Source organism: Macrobrachium rosenbergii, chromosome 34, assembly GCF_040412425.1.
Source record: "Macrobrachium rosenbergii isolate ZJJX-2024 chromosome 34, ASM4041242v1, whole genome shotgun sequence".
Classification (NCBI taxonomy): Eukaryota; Metazoa; Arthropoda; class Malacostraca; order Decapoda; family Palaemonidae; genus Macrobrachium; species Macrobrachium rosenbergii.
In genome coordinates, this window is record NC_089774.1 from 7,503,543 (window position 1) to 7,521,192 (window position 17,650).

Sequence of the window (17,650 nt, forward strand, 5' to 3'; positions counted from 1 at the left end):
TATATAGACAGGCCACCACCGGGCACTGGTTAAAGATTCATGGGCAGCGGCTCATACAGCATTATACCAAGACCACCGAAAGATAGGTCTATTTTCGGCGGCCTTGATTACACGCTGTAGCGGCTGTACAGAAAACTGGATTGTTCCCTTTACTCTCAAATGACCACACGTTTTACTGTCATCTGTCAAACATTCTCAAACATCCTGCCTTACACCTCCACCATATGCAAAGCAATGTCATGCCAAACTTAAATTTTTATACCCGCCTTCACCTCCTGAAAGAAACAGTAATTCTCTCACCCAGAATTCTGGAACCTTTCGTTTATCTGGACCGAATTTCTTACATTGGTCCCAACTTAATAAAACGTTCAATACTCCATAGCAGTATTGTACTTGTATGTTCTGAGGGCAAGAAAAGTACAGAGAAGGTTTCAATTCCAGTTTAGATATCAAGAACGTTCGTTCAGAAGAAAGATTCTTAAGAATTAGAAAATCTCTCTCTCTCTCTCTCTCTCTCTCTCTCTCTCTCTCTCTCTCTCTCTCTCTCTCTCTCTCTCTCTCTCGATCTTTCAATACGTTTGGAACTGCACTTCTTATCTATCTTGCAATAGTTTGGCGAACATACGAGCTGCAATCACTAGTATTTTCATGCAAATTTCTGAGAGAGGGAGAGAGAGATGAATTCAAAACTGCATATCTGTTAATGAGAGAGAGAGAGAGAGAGAGAGAGAGAGAGAGAGAGAGAGATGAATTCATAACTATTTCTATTAGAGAGAGAGAGAGAGAGAGATGAATTCAAAACTGCATTTCTGTAAGCGAGGGAATTCAAAACTGCGTTTCTGTTCATGAGAGAGAGAGAGAGAGAGAGAGAGAGAGAGAGAGAGAGAGAGAGAGAGAGAGAATTCAAAACTATTTCTATTAGAGCGAGAGAGAGAGAGATGTATTCAAAACTGCATTTCTGTTCATGAGAGAGAGAGAGAGAGAGAGAGAGAGAGAGAGAGAGAGAGAGAGAGACAGAGAGAGAGAGAGAGAGAGATCAACGCCCAACTGCGCCAATCAATTGGAGTCCATTCCACTTGACAGCGAAGACCACAATACAAAAATTCAAGTGAGATTTAGTTAAGAACGACTTAACATTGTGACTTTAACTGCTTACAAAAATATGTAAAAGTTATGGCCGAGGCTACACTGAATCATTTTTAAATTCTCTGTTAAAATATCGCAGTCCATTCTGTAGTTTGCAGTAGTTTCTGGGTTGGAATACATTTTGTAATAAATATATATATGCATATATATACATATATATACTGTATACTGTATATAAATGTATATATTGTATACATACAGTAAGTACAAACAGACTTGTATTTATGGCTTAATATTTTTTATACATACACATACACACATACATACATACAAATATACATACGAATAAATATATGTATATATGTTTGCATTTGTAGCTTAATATTTGTGATACATAACATACATACATAAAAGTGTATGCACGTTCTCATGCGTATACGTATGCATGTATGAATATTTGCCAATATGTCTGTCACTAATTTACAAAAATTAAGCCACAAATCCCCTTTATAAAGAATCCACTTTTCTTTGGAAATAACTTCAACCAAAAGTCTAAAAAAATCGCATAAAATAATCAAGAAGAAAATTACCTATGCAATTGTAAACAAACCTTAAAGATAAACAGAAATAAATAAAATGTTAACGAAAAATGAATTGGTACTGTCACGAGCACTGGTCATCATCCAAAACTGGTTCAGAGCATTAATCTAAATTCACGAGTTTCATTAAGACTTATTGAATGGCCAGAGTGCATCATGGGAATGTGTGGAAAAGAGAGAGAGGTGGGGGGGGGGGTATTTATGCAAATGAGTTATCTGCATTGGTACTGGAAATGTCATTATGAGTTGCTGTCATATTTGTCATGATGTGAAATGATATTTGTGAATGTAAATATTGGCGTATGTTTGTTCGTCTACGTTGTAATATTCTAGTCTACCCACTGTAAAAAATTTTGGTAATATAAGAGAGTGTCGGGAGGATGAATTATAGATGACAGTGGTGAGACATTTGTTATACATAAACTATATGAATACAAATTACATTTTATACATATACTTACTTTTCTTTCATCTACATCACTTTCATCCTTGGGATGAGGTTGCTAGCCCCACGCCCACCTCCAAAGATATCCAAAAAGCTTTACGAATCCAAGCCTAATGTCATTTCATGCTGGTCACCCATCCAAGAACTGATCAGACCCAGCTTTGCCCGACTTTGCTGATCAGCTGACAAGAGCTACGCATTATCAGAAACTGGATTCTTTATATATATATATATATATATATATATATATATATATATATATAATAATATATATTTATTAAAATTATATTAAAAAAATGAGTCCTTATATTATTGTAAAATTGGAAGAATTTTGCTTTATAAGTTTTCCAATCAATCCCGTCTCTATTTATCCTGACCTCGAAGAAAGCCATTTCCAGATCAGCTGGAATCCAGTCCTTGAGGGCCAATTGCCTTCATCAAATGGACCCATTGTTTGCATAGCTTTTGCCATTAAGCTGGATTAATAGAGGCCTTTCTCGACTGATTATGTGCTTGCTTGCCCAGCCAAAACAAGTGACTGCTTGGGCAGGGAATGGGGACACTCTCTCTCTCTCTCTCTCTCTCTCTCTCTCTCTCTCTCTCTCTCTCTCTCTCTCTCTCTCAGAATTCTCTAGGCTTCACAGTCTCTTCAAAAGTAATCATTCATCTGTTTGATTGTCTCTTTCATAAATCTTTGTCCTAAGGCGCTTCCTCACTACAGTGAAAAATGTCACAAACATGTCGCCAACTTATCTTACACACGTCACAAACATGTCGCCAACTTATCTTACACACGTCACAAACATGTCGCCAACTTATCTTATACACGTCACAAACATGTCGCCAACTTATATTACACACTTCACAAACATGTCGTCAACTTATATTCCATATGTCACAAACATGTCGCCAACCTATCTTACACATGTCAAAAACATGTCACCAACTTATTATCTTACACATGTCACAAACATGTCGCCAACTTATCTTACATCACAAGCATGTCGCCAACTTATATTACATATGTCACAAACATGTCGCCAACTTATTATCTTACACGTCACAAACATATCGCCAACTTATCTTACACACGCCAAAACCATGTCGCCAACTTATCTCAATCACGTCACAACCATGTTGAATACACGTCAACGACTTATTGGTAGTTAAAACCCGTCCTTCATACGATTATAAGACATTCGCCAAAGTTTCGTTCTCCACTTACGGTCGTTGACTTGTTTCCAACATGTTGGTGACATGGTGCCATAAGTTGCCAACTTGTCTTTAAAAAATATTTTAATTTAGTGTGAATGCAGTCTTGGTCTTCTGAACTACAAACTATTTTATATATCTCTTCCAAAATTAATACCTTTTTTTCCTCAGGGGCGTTCAAGGAATTAATGATCACAATGAAATCTAAATGTTCCTGGCATAAGGCTTAGTATCCCTTGAGTTTGGCTGAAATAAAGTAAAAATAATAATATATAAAATAAATCTGTGGTCAACCTTTCCTTACCCCCAAACCAATCATAACAAGGTTCATTGAAATCAACCAATACCTTAATTTATTTTTTCTATTCTAATAAACGATCTTTCTTTCTGTAGTTCCTGTTACCCTCTGTAATTCCTTTCAAACGAACCATATTCTTAGGAAGCTTCTTGAATTTCAAGTCAATGGCCCCCTTTTGTGGGCTTGTTCCATGTGAATAGGGTTCATCTTCTTCTTTCTTCTTCTTAATAATAATAATAATAATAATAATAATAATAATAATAATAATAATAATAATAATAATAATAATAATAATAATAATAATAATAATAATAATAATAATACCTGTTAAAGGTATTTCTGGACAGAACGTTTTTGAAATAAATAATTTCGAACCCAGAATCAAATGAGTTGGTTTCCACTACTTCAAGATCTTTATTTACTAAAAAATCGTGAAGTCATCTCCAGAGTATCTTGCTAACAAACATCAAACGAGACCAGCGGACTAAACAAGCAAACACACAAACGCAAACAGGCACATAAATACGGGACGCAGACTTGATCTCCTTGCAGAGTTCATAAAACATTTCCCCTCGAGTGCAATCAAAATATGCAAAGCATTACTCCCAGGGCTTAAAACTCCTCCAGAGTCTCTTTGAGAGGGACATTTCATTCTGAAGTTGTTATTGCATCCCGAAGTGAAGAAGAAGAAGAAGAAGAAGAAGAAGAAGAAGAAGAAGAAGAAGAAGAAGAAGAAGAAGAAGAAGAAGAAGAAAGAGTTTTGAAGTGAAACTGGGACCATACGTTAATGGACTCAGATGAGCCCCGTTTCAAAAACGTATTATTTCCCAATGCATACCAAAGCAAGAGGGTAATCTTCTCTCTCTCTCTCTCTCTCTCTCTCTCTCTCTCTCTCTCTCTCTCTCTCTCTCTCTCTCTCTACGGTATGAGAAATCCATTTTGCCTCTGTTGACCTAAGCACTGACTTAGGTACCTGGTAGAGAAGGGTATATGGTTACCAACCTCAACCCAAAAAAATTTTAATGGGAACCAGATTACCGCCCTCTGGAACTACTTCTCCTAAGGTGAAATGGTGTCAGGTAATAGGTCTTAATGCAATCTTCTAAACATACGTTTATATTAATGAATACATTATTACAGACCATAATAATAATAATGATAGGGACCACGAGATGGGTAATAAATATGAGTGTATGGTAACCTCTTCGTATGAAAAGTCTAACAATACTGATAGATATTTATATAAATAACAAAAATGAACCTTAAGCAGACTAAAGGAAAAAATTTGATAATAGCCTAAATAATAACATATAATTATGAAAAATAATATAATAATAATGAAGTTTGATGAATGTAGAAACACTGGATGAAGCAACAACACTAAAAGACCATGAATCAGCATTAAATAAATATGTTAATATATTTCACTGCTTCAATATCACCTATTTTTCCCCTCAGAATATTCTTGTTTCATCTTTCTTTTCTCTTGGCAACTTTCACGAAAACTTCACTACACTTATCTGCTGTTTTCTATTTATTTTAATTTTTTTTTTTTAGGTCGATTCCTGATCTCTTAATTTCATTTCAAATCAATTTCTATTTCCTCTTCTTCCAGGCAGAAACTGATCTCTTCTGAGCCATTTGAAACAGTCCTGTGTTTCTGTATATGACTCAGAGTTTATTGAACATACAGAATTTTGGCCAAAGGCCAAGCACTGGGACCTAGGAGGTCATTAAGCGCTGAAACGGAAATTGAAAGTAAAAGGTTTGAAAGGTGTAACAGGAGGATAACTTCAAAATCAGTTGCACTATGAATCAATTGTTAGGCGAGGGTGGAAAGTAAGATGGAAGAAAGAGAATATGAAAGGAGGTACAGTAAAAGAAATGAAAGGCACGCTGCAAAGAACCTTAAGTATTGTTTACAGTGCACCGCATGAAGTGCACTGACAGTACTAACCCCTGTGAGGCTCAAAGTTTATGAAAACGTTCAAAGGACCATTACACACCCAGCCATCGAGGAGACAAAGACAGCAGCCATCTTGCCTCCAGAACCTCAGCAAATTTCTGGCATAAGGCTACTACCCAATACCCTTCACTATCCTGGCTGTGACACACTACAGTCTCCTAACTACCAAGTACATAGTTCTCCTCCGATTTCAACGGAAGCCTAAAGGATTTTCCAGACAGCGGGCCTAGGTCGTTCCTCCATCCCTGATCGAACCCGGGACTCTGGCTGGTGAGGTAACCATATAAATTCAAAGATTACTGAAACAAATAACAATATTCTTGCTTATTTGCATAACATCTAAAAAAATCATAGCAATTAATTCTGAATTCATATTTCCATTACTATATCAATCCCACATTTGCATACAAACACCCTCCCCCCACACTTTTCCCACATTCCCACGATGCACTGTGGGAATTCAATAAGCCTTAATGAAACTCGTTTCGCGAAACGAAGCGTCGGTTTCCATTTGGCGAAATTGTTCCGATTCCCATAAATTCAGATTAGTAGCGTGAGCCCGTTTTTTTGATAGCGACGAACGGTTCCGGCAGTATTTATGATGACGACTGTACCGGTTTTATTTTTGCCTGTTGCCATTTTGAGATTTATTGAAGACTATTTAAGTGTTTTTTAATTATGCACAATTACAAAAAATTGTTACCAGAACATAATATGTATGTGTATATATATATATATATATATATATATATATATATATATATATATATATATATGTATATATACACATATATATATGTTATATAAGTATAAATATATATAATTATATAAATGTGTATATATATTTATATATATGACTATTTTCACTTGACCCTTTTACTTCAAATTGACTCCAGACTGTGTTAGCATTTTGGGATGAAGCTGCTACCCCCTCACCCTTCTCCATCCAGAAAACACGCTCCACAATCGACTGACAACCAGGTACATAATTCGACTACCGACATCAACAAAGACTCGATATATTAATTGAATATGCCTACACTCCTCCGTCTTAACCCGGGGTTCGATCCCGACTCTTAGCGCTAGTAAGAATGAAGCGCTTGAACCTTAATCGCCACAGAATTAGCCAAAGAGTGGAACTCGCTTCCTTCCTACGTGTTCCCTGAAAAGTCAGGGTTCCATACAACATGAGAGAGAGAGAGAGAGAGAGAGAGAGAGAGAGAGAGAGAGAGAGAGAGAGAGCAATTCTCCAATAAATAACTGATTAAAAATTGGTAAGCCTACACAAGGTATTAAATTTTTTTTATAGAACTGGTAATTATTATTATTATTATTATTATTATTATTATTATTATTATTATTATTATTATTATTATTCAAAAATCAAAAATATGTACAAAACAGAAAAATGAATTTTCAAAACATATAAAAATAAACTTGAAAATAACAATACAAATCAATAGGCACTGAATCATCACTCAACAATATTAGGACATCCTGAGCAATTGTCTTTTTTTAAAAAGTAAACAAAAACAGTTAAGTTTTATTAATCCATAAGACCTTCTTTATTATTTGGTACTGAAGAGCTGAACTTACATACTGAAGAGCATTAGAGACGAGGGTAAACAATGATTAATCAGATCGCAGTCTGACATGTTGTTTACATTACATTTCCCGATATCAGGATGAATATCTGATGGGGTTATTGTGATTCTGTCTCAGTTCTCTCTCTCTCTCTCTCTCTCTCTCTCTCTCAATTCATTAATGTTTTCTCTCTCCGTCTGCATTCTCTCTCTCTCTCTCTCTCTCTCTCTCTCTCTCTCTTTATCAGGTACTGTCTTTCTCTCTCTCTCTCTCTCTCTCTCTCTCAGTTTTTCGTCTCTCTCTCAGTTCATGGCTCTCCTTCTCTCTCTCTCTCTCTCTCTCTCTCTCTCTTTTATCAGGTACTGTCTTTCGTCTCTCTCTCAGTTCATGGCTCTCCCTCTCTCTCTCTCTCTCTCTCTCTCTCTCTCTCTCTCTCAGGTACTGTCTCTTCTCTCTCTTTATCAGTTCATGTCTTTCGTCTCTCTCTCAGTTCCTCTCTCTCTCTCTCTCTCTCTCTCTCTCTCTCTCGTACATAATTAATGGCTTTCTCTTTCCGTCCCTATCAATTGATCTCTCTCTCTCTCTCTCTCTCTCTCTCTCTCTCTCTCTCTTTCTCTCTCTCTCTCTACATAATTAATCTCTCTCTCTCTATCAATTGATCATCTCTCTCTCTCTGGATTTCTCTCTCTCTCTCTCTCTCTCAATCTGATCAATTTTAATGGATTTCTCTCTCCGTCCCTATCAATTGATCTCTCTCTCTCTCTCTCTCTCTCTCTCTCTCTCAGTTAATGACTGGATGTTTGAGCACTGCTCTCACTCACAAACACACCCTGACTCCATCTAAATTTAGCTGCCCTCTCTCTCTCTCTCTCTCTCTCTCTCTCTCTCTCTCTCTCTCTCTCTCTCTCTTTGTAAAGGCTCCCAGGTGGAGGACTTGCATCAGTGAATGGTGAATAAGGCGTAAGGGCGTCCCCACCTCGACCAGAGACTTCCTGGGCGGTACTATTGATGCCAAACCTCCTAAGACCAGGTGATTCTGCAATACGACTCTGCAACACAACTTAATCTCACTTGTGTTGCAGTTTCTGAATGTGTGGATAGATGACAGATAGATAGATATACAGGCAGATAGGATATAACAGATAGGATATACAATTTAGGTCAAAGGCTAAGCACTGGGACCTAGGCTGATGAGATAATGATGAAAGGGTGATACGCAGATGGTTTGGACATGTCCAACCCCTGGGAGAAAAGCACGAGATAGTGGCAGCTGGGCACCAGAATAATAATAATAATAATAATAATAATAATAATAATAATAATAATAATAATAATAATAACCACTGAACCGTCACGAGTCAAATTAAGAGAATTAGCTTACTGAATAAAATAATATCCAGAACTACCTTTACTGTAATGCCATTATTATTATTATTATTATTATTATTATTATTATTATTATTATTATTATTATTATTATTATTATTATTATTATTATTATTATTCTAAAGAGATGTACCCATAGGGGCCACTGACTTTCAATTCAAGCTTCCAAAGAATATGGTATAAATCTGAGAGAATGAACAAAAGGTAACAGAAAATACAGAAAGAAAAGAATAATAATAATAATAATAATAATAATAATAATAATAATAATAATAATAATAATAATAATAATAATAATAATAATAATAATAACTGAACTGAAATATTAAGAGTAATATTACGAGAATTCACTTACTGAAAAAAATAAGCAATATTACAATAACAGCACCAATAATTTTCATATTTCTCTTCGTACGGCATCTAAAACCATCCCCCCCCCCGGACAAAATGCTGACATACTTAAATATAAATAAAATACAAAAATAAAGAAAATTCTTTCTATAACATAAAACAGGAAGCGTTCAGGAAGTCCCTCTCTCAAATCTTAGCCCAGACAAAAAACAGGACCCACTCGGTTGAAGGTACACTTCCGGTGACAGCTCCACATTCTGATTATAATTTCTGTTATTATGCTGAAGCTGTTATTTAAAAACTAGCTCACTTACGCCGTCAGGAGTAAAGGTAATATAAGAGATGGTCGTGGTAGAGTTCTAACCCAACCTTAAGAGGTAGGAGAAAGGTACCTTTATTCTGCCACTATTGTGAGAAATTGTCACGGTGTTGGACGACGGCATATCTCCCCGTAGAGTTCATTATCCACAGAAAAGTAAACATCAATATGATTACATAATCACTGACACAAGGCCAGTGACCTTGACCTTTGACCCTGAGAGTCAAACCCGGCAAACCTCATTATTTGCAAATGACTTCTAAATCATGAGCAATAACATAATGCATCCATCTAGTCTGCTACCAATCATTCATGCCCGCTTAAATAGGTGATCCTGACCTGCGACCTTCATAGGTCAAACAAGTAAACTTCATCATTTGGGGAAGGGTGACACTGTTTATCAATCTGGAAAGGATGCTATGAATGTACATTGCCCTAAAATGGAAGACTGCAGTATCTGCAAAAATACAAAACTGAGAAAAATGGTAGATACTCCCTTACCTTACTACTGATTTTGCAGATACTGCAAATAGGACCCCCTAAATACTCGTGGAAAGCACTGAAGAAGCATTCTGAAACTGCATTAGTTTTTGCATTAAGTGTTTCACTGGCCCAAGAAGTGGCATATCTCAATTTTGGAAATTTTGCAGATAATGCAGTTTTTCAATTTTAGGGCAGTACAGTAGTTTAAGCAGCCTGTAAATATTGACAATCAGATCTGACTTAGTTTTCACAAAAGTTTCTCAATCTGAAAGTAACATAATCAAACTTTCCACCAAGTTTTATTTAAATTTGTCTGTTAATGATCACTTAACAGACAAACACAGACTTAAGGACCCTTTAGTCTGTGTTTTGGAAATAAAATGGCAAGTGTTTTTTCGACAATTGGAAAAATATCCCCAAACGATGCTTAATAATAATTCAGACAGAGATAGACTGAGAGTCAAGTCAAAATCTTCATTTCCATTCTACAGTGGTTATTCTACGTGCAAGTATCTTTGAAATATTTCCAGCGTCCGTTAACCTATAAAATAACAAATACGGAGAGAGAGAGAGAGAGAGAGAGAGAGAGAGAGAGAGAGAGAGAGAGAGAGAGAGAGAGAGAGAGAGAGAGAGAGAGAGAGGCCAGTACAGTACCTAAGAAAGTACTTTCTGAACCTCCACATTTAATGAGGGAAAAAAGGCCTGATGAGAGAGAGAGAGAGAGAGAGAGAGAGAGAGAGAGAGAGAGAGAGAGAGAGAGAGAGAGCGTGGGTGGGACATTAGCTTACCAGTCAATAGAAGAAGGATGGAAGGATATCCCCACCAATATCCTGAGTATCCTTACCCAAATCCTTACTCCACCACTCCCGGAGTAATCCAGCTTTCCTTCAGGATATTGCTCCCAGTAGGATTCCTGACGAAGGATGTTGCATAATGTAAAACGTTCATTCTATTGACCCGTTTACTTGCGACGCCAAAGCACTGAATAATGTCAGATATTTTAGCCTTCTCTCAGAGGAATGAATTGCTACTGAAATGACAAGTGTACATTCACTGATAGACTGCCTCTCTCTCTCTCTCTCTCTCTCTCTCTCTCTCTCTCTCTCTCTCTCTCTCTCCGTATTTATAGGTTAACGGACGCTGGAAATATTTCAAAGATACTTGCATGTAGAATAACCACTGTAGAATGGAAATGAAGATTTTTTTTCTCTCTCTCTCTCTCTCAAACTTTTCTGAACCTTATATGGACTTAAAATCTTCAAGTCCTTCTCTCTCTCTCTCTCTCTCTCTCTCTCTCTCTCTCTCTCTCTCTCTCTCTCTCTCTCTCTCAAACTGGAGCTGACACCTTATGAGCTCTCTCTCTCTCTCTCTCTCTCTCTCTCTCTCTCTCTCTCTCTCTCTCTCTCTCTCTCTCTCTCTCTCTCTCTGCATATGTCCCTGACAATGAAGATAATGATACAGAAATAAGAGATGAAAATATTAAATACTTATCGGATATAGATATTACAGAAGCCGATATTGTGCAGGCTATTAATGAAATTAAAATGGATCAGCAGCAGGACCAGATGGAGTACCTGCCATATTGTTAAAGAAAGTGGTTCATTCAATCGCAAAGCCAGCAATATTATTAAGGCAAAGTATAGATACAGGCAAGATTTATGATGAGCATAAATTAGCATATATTACTCCTACTTTCAAAAGTGGTTCAAGACTAGAGGCAAGTAATTATAGGCCTGTGAGTCTGACATCTCATATTATGAAAGTATATGAAAGGGTAATGAAAAAAATATAATGAAACATTTAATGAAAAATAGATTGTTCAATATAGACAACATGGTTTTGTACCCGGAAAAAGTACACAAACCCAACTGTTAGTCCACCATGAAAGCATATATAAAAATATGATAAATGAAAAAGATACAGATGTGGTTTACCTAGACTTTGCAAAAGCTTTTGACAAGGTAGATCATAATATATTAGCGAAAAAATTAGAAAACATAACATTGTTGACAAAGTAGGAAGATGGATAAAAGAATTTTTGCAAAATAGAAAACAGATAGTGATTGCAAACGATGAGAAATCGGATGAAGCTACGGTAATATCCAGTGTACCACAGGGTACGGTGTTAGCTGCGTTGCTGTTTGTGATTATGATTGCAGACATAGACAGTAATGTTAAGGACTCAGTAGTAAGAAGTTTCAGATGACACAAGAATAAGTAGAGAAATTGCTTGTGATGAAGATAGGAACTCTACAAAGAGACCTAAACAAAATATATAAATGGGCAGAGATAAATAGGATGGTATTTAACTCTGATAAATTTAATCAATGAACTATGGTGATAAAGTAGGAATGCTATATGCATATAAAGGACCTAATAATTTCACAAACAAGGAAGCAGTTAAAGACCTTGTGATGTTGAATAGAATATGTTATGCAATGATCAAATAGCAATTCTATTGAAATGCAAATGGGAATGTTGTTCTCACTTCAAAACTAGAAAAGCTGAACACATGATTATGCTTTATAAAACGTACGTACTAGTCCAAATATTGCAATATAATATGGTACCCACACTACCAAAAGGATATTGCACAAATAGAGAGTGTAAAAGGTCATTTACAGCTAGAATAGAAGAAGTTAAGGACCTTGACTACTGGGAAAGACTACAATTCTTAAATTTATATAGTCTTGAAAGGAGAAGAGAACGCTACATGGTAATTCAAGCATGGAAACAGATAGAAGGAATTACTGAAAACATCATGGAACTAAAATTATCAAAAGAGCAAGCAGAGGTAGATTAATAGTGCCAAAAAACTATACCAGGAAAATTAAGGAAAGCACACAGGACATTAATCCACCACGCACCAGCATCGATAATGCAGCGTCTATTCAATGCGCTACCAGCTCATCTGAGGAACATAACAGGAGTGAGCGTAGATGTGTTTAAGAATAAGCTCGACAAATATCTAAGATGCATCCCAGACCATCCAAGACTGGAAGATGCAAAATATACTGCGTTAGCAACTCTCTCTCTAGACATCAAAGGTGCCTCTCACTGAGGGACCTGGGGCAACCTGAACGAATTGTAAGGTCTGTAAGGTAAGGTCTCTCAAACTGACCTTTTGAATCTCACGTGAGGTTCAAAAGCTTCAGATCTCTCTCTCTCTCAAAGAGTGGTGATGAGAAGGCGTGTTCGATCCCAGAACCAGCAGCGAGAGAGAGAGAGAGAGAGAGAGAGAGAGAGAGAGAGAGAGAGAGAGAGAGAGAGAGAGAGAGAGAGAGAGAGAGAGAGAGAGCTAATAACAGATGCGTGTGATCAGTCTCTGTCAAAATGTATACAATCAAACCATTAATGAAACACAGGACTTTGTGGGGTGATCCTCACGCTATCTGGAAAGACCTGTCAAAATGGAGAGAGAGAGAGAGAGAGAGAGAGAGAGAGAGAGAGAGAGAGAGAGGATTTGAAGATTTTAACTCCATATAAGATTTAGAAAAGTTTGAGAGAGAGAGAGAGAGAGAGAGAGAGAGAGAGAGAGAGAGAGAGAGAGAGAGAGAGAGAGTGTCTACTTGAGCTTTTCTCTTTGGTAAACCAACTCTTTCTGGAAAGGGCAAAGACATACTATCTCGAGGAATATTTGGCCCCAGTTTTATCAAAAGAAATACTGTACTATATCTTAAAACTGAGACAATATATAACATAAAATATGATAAAATTATTTCACACATAGACAAAATTCTGTTGCACTAACCAGCGTGTGAAAGAACAACCTAAAAATGAAAAAATATTCATTCAATATCTGTAAAATTACATAATATCACTTTCAAGAATATTTAAAACACGATGTGTATCTAATTAAGCACAAATATACCTATGGTTTCTGCAAGAATTGGAAATACGAAGTCTCTGATAATATTACGTAACAGACCAAACTTCCAGTCTTGTTGGAACTGTCGCCAAGTTATGTATTGCAGTTTGAAATCATCAAGGCACCAGATTATTACCAGAAAGTCTTCTGGATCAGCTCTCAGGAAATGTTTAACATGTGCTGACAGAGGATGACAGCTCAAACTCTGCTGACTGACTGAGTGATTGATTATACCTATTAAAACTGGTGCTGACATTTTCTTGAACTCTCAAAATAGTATTCTGAGGTTGTTCTCTGAGAGGATTTGGAAGAGCAATTGTTCTGAATTGTATTAAGCAATTCTCTGTATGAACACAGAATCTGTTTAGTTAGCAATGTATTACATTTGAATTCTTAAGGGCACTTCATTCTTAAAGATGTATGGAATTATATTGAGGAGATATCTGCTTTTCATTTTAGATAACCTGTTTCCGCTTTGATGCCTAATTTATCAAAAATGGATGAGACTGCATATCTTGTTTCTCTTAAGCCCTTACCTACTCCAAGCAGAAGTTACCCCCAATTTGATTCCTATGCAAATATGATGATTCTTATCAACTTAATATACGAGCAAACTAACAAATCTTTAATGGTTTTGATTCAAGTAGACAAACGCAGGTCTATAAGTAAGTGTGCAGAAGCTTAATCTGCCCAGATCGCCTGCCCAGGCACAAAAACTACAGAGGTCTCAGCTCCACACCTAGAGGTATACCAATGGCCTACCAGAATAATCAACCAGAACAGGTATACCTGTGGGTACGTAGCAGCTATAAGTTTTAGCAATGTGGGCATTAATCAGCCACTGGAAACATCTTACCCCAGCCTAAATGTGGTAGTTGCCCCAACTGGGGTGACTGTCCCACTTTCAAGAACTACTGTACTGAGGAGTCCCACACCAGACAGTGGGCTTACATACGCCCATGGAATATCCGCGATTGATTTATTGCTACTAAAACTGGCGTCACAACAGAATATCCATGATCATGGTCAAAAGATGATTACACTAACTTACGAAATCAGTTTCTACAAACTTCAATTCAGTCCTTAGAGACAAAAACACGACAAAATCTCAAAAACAAACATTGACAACACTGAAAGTGTCAAAGAAAAAAGAAAAATTGTCTTAAAATTTTAACTATATAAAAAAAAGATTCTCATTTAATTACGAATTATAAAACACTAATCAAAGAGCAGGAGATGACTTTTGAATAGAAACCTTATTTCTAAGATTTCAAGTTGTGAGGAACGTCTAGTAAAAATCAGATAGTTTTTCCAAGAGAATGAAAAAAAATGAATGAAGATGATTTCATTAGGACCCCTGAACGTTGCTTGGAGCTAAAAGATTTTAATGAAGAATGAAACTTCTCAAGTGAAAGGAACGAGACAAAAAAAAATGTCCTTGCAACATAATAAAAACCAGAAAAGGTATAAAAAAAAACTGCACGGTTTTAATATCTTGAGTAGTCCCTCAGATTTTTGATCCACTGCTTTTCATTAGATATTTCTTTAAATCAAATTAATGAAATTAAATTGCGCTCATTTAATTCCAAGGAGAGTTAGTCAGCTGAGCTTATACATACAGTAAATATATATTATATGTGTGTGTGTGTGTGTGTGTGTGTACAGAGAGAGAGAGAGAGAGAGAGAGAGAGAGAGAGAGAGAGAGAGAGAGAGAGAGAATATTCCTCCCGATCCCTATAACATCGCCGATATTTCGGTTAAGGACCAAACTGCAGGACCAATAACTCTAGACCAAATATTACCCACAACGAGATACCAAAAAAAAAATAAATAAATAAATAATAATAATAACAAAACAAAACAAAAAAACTGGTCAGAAATTCCCTCCCATTCCCGACTCCTTATTACTGATGATAGACGACGAGAGAGAGAGAGAGAGAGAGAGAGAGAGAGAGAGAGAGAGAGAGAGAGAGAGAGAGAGAGAGAGAGAGAGAGAGAGAAAGGGACGACCTTGCTCATTAATAATGACAGAGAAATTTCAATATGAAAAATGTCTGAGATATTCCTACTGTATGTTCTATCTTATTTATAAGAATATCTGATAACATCTTAAATATTCTTAAGAACCTCATTTCCAAATGAATATCTTCCTTATTTCTTATATAAGAATATTTTACTCTCTCTTCTTGGGGATATCTTAATATCTTATTTATTTACTTTTCTTATTCTCTACAATTATACTTTGCATATTCATAAAATACCTTCTATTCTCAAGAATATCTTATATAAACTTCTTTAGATTATCTTAATCTTATGAATAATATCCACACAGAGTTCATCAACAGCACATCATTTCCCCTACACCCCATGCCGCATGGAGTACCGTAAGCAGTGCATAAAAGAGAACATTGAAGAATGTGACAGAATATGAAACAACTTTAAAACAACAAAATGGAATGTGATGCTGGAAGCTCCATAATTCAATCAAAACAACAACAGCGAGACAAGGTCACAAACAAGAAAACAAGCATGAAGAGGTGTTGAAACAAACTCACCAATGAGCAACAACAAAGGAAAACAACATAAACGACTGCAGTATTAGGCTGCCCGAAAAGTACTATACTGAATTTTTGGTTACAGCATGATAAACAACACAATTATAAAAAGGTCTTGATATGAGAACAACAACATTATTGAAAAACAACAAGTAAACAAGTAAACTGATATAGTAATAAAACGAATATATCAAGGTTAGATAAACGGGTCTTGAGAACAGCAACGTCACTGAACAACAACATCGTTGAAAAACAACAAGTAAACATCGCTGTATGAGGCTGCCCAACAACTAAACTACGTCTTCATAAAACAGTGAAATTCAATACCTGGAATTCTCAAGAACAGTGAAATTCCATACCTGGAATTCTCAACAGTGAAATTCCATACCTGGAATTCTCAAAACAGTGAAATTCCATACCTGGAATTCTCAAAACAGTGAAATTCCATACCTGGAATTCTCAAAACAGTGAAATTTCATACCTGGAATTCTCAAAACAGTGAAATTCCAGATCTGGAAAAAACAGTGAAACTCCATATCTGGAATTCTCAAAACACAGTGAAATTCCATACCTGGAATTCTCAAGAACAGTGAAATTCCATACCTGAAACAGTGAAATTCCATACCTGGAATTCTCAAAACAGTGAAATTCCATACCTGGAATTCTCAAAACAGTGAAATTCCATACCTGGAATTCTCAAAACAGCGAAATTCAGATCTGAATTCTCAAAACAGTGAAATTCCATACCTGGAATTCTCAAAACAGTGAAATTCCAGATCTGGAATTCTCAAAACAGTGAAACTCCATACCTGGAATTCTCAAAACACAGTGAAATTCCATACCTGGAATTCTCAAGAACAGTGAAATTCCATACCTGGAATTCTCAAAACAGTGAAATTCCATACCTGGAATTCTCAAAACAGTGAAATTCCATACCTGGAATTCTCAAAACAGTGAAATTCCATACCTGGAATTCTCAAGACAATGAAATTCCATACCTGGAATTCTCAAAACAGTGAAACTCCATACCTGGAATTCTCAAGACAATGAAATTCCACACCTGGAATTCTCAAAACACAGTGAAACTCCATACCTGGAATTCTCAAAACACAGTGAAATTCCATACCTGGAATTCTCAAAACACAGTGAAATTCCATACCTGGAATTCTCAAAATAGTGAAATTCCATACCTGGAATTCTCAAAACACAGTGAAATTCCATACCTGGAATTCTCAAAACACAGTGAAATTCCATACCTGGAATTCTCAACAGTGAAATTCCATACCTGGAATTCTCAAAGGACAGTGAAATTCCATACCTGGATTCCTCAAAGCACAAACAATATTTGACAGGTAATAAATTGGACGGTGGGCCTGACAGGTGAAAAGAGAAATGATTGGCTGACACTCAATGATTATTATTGTTTGGTTAGAAAATATCCGGTGACAACAGTTTTTTTAATTGATGTTATTGCCCGGTACTCTCTCTCTCTCTCTCT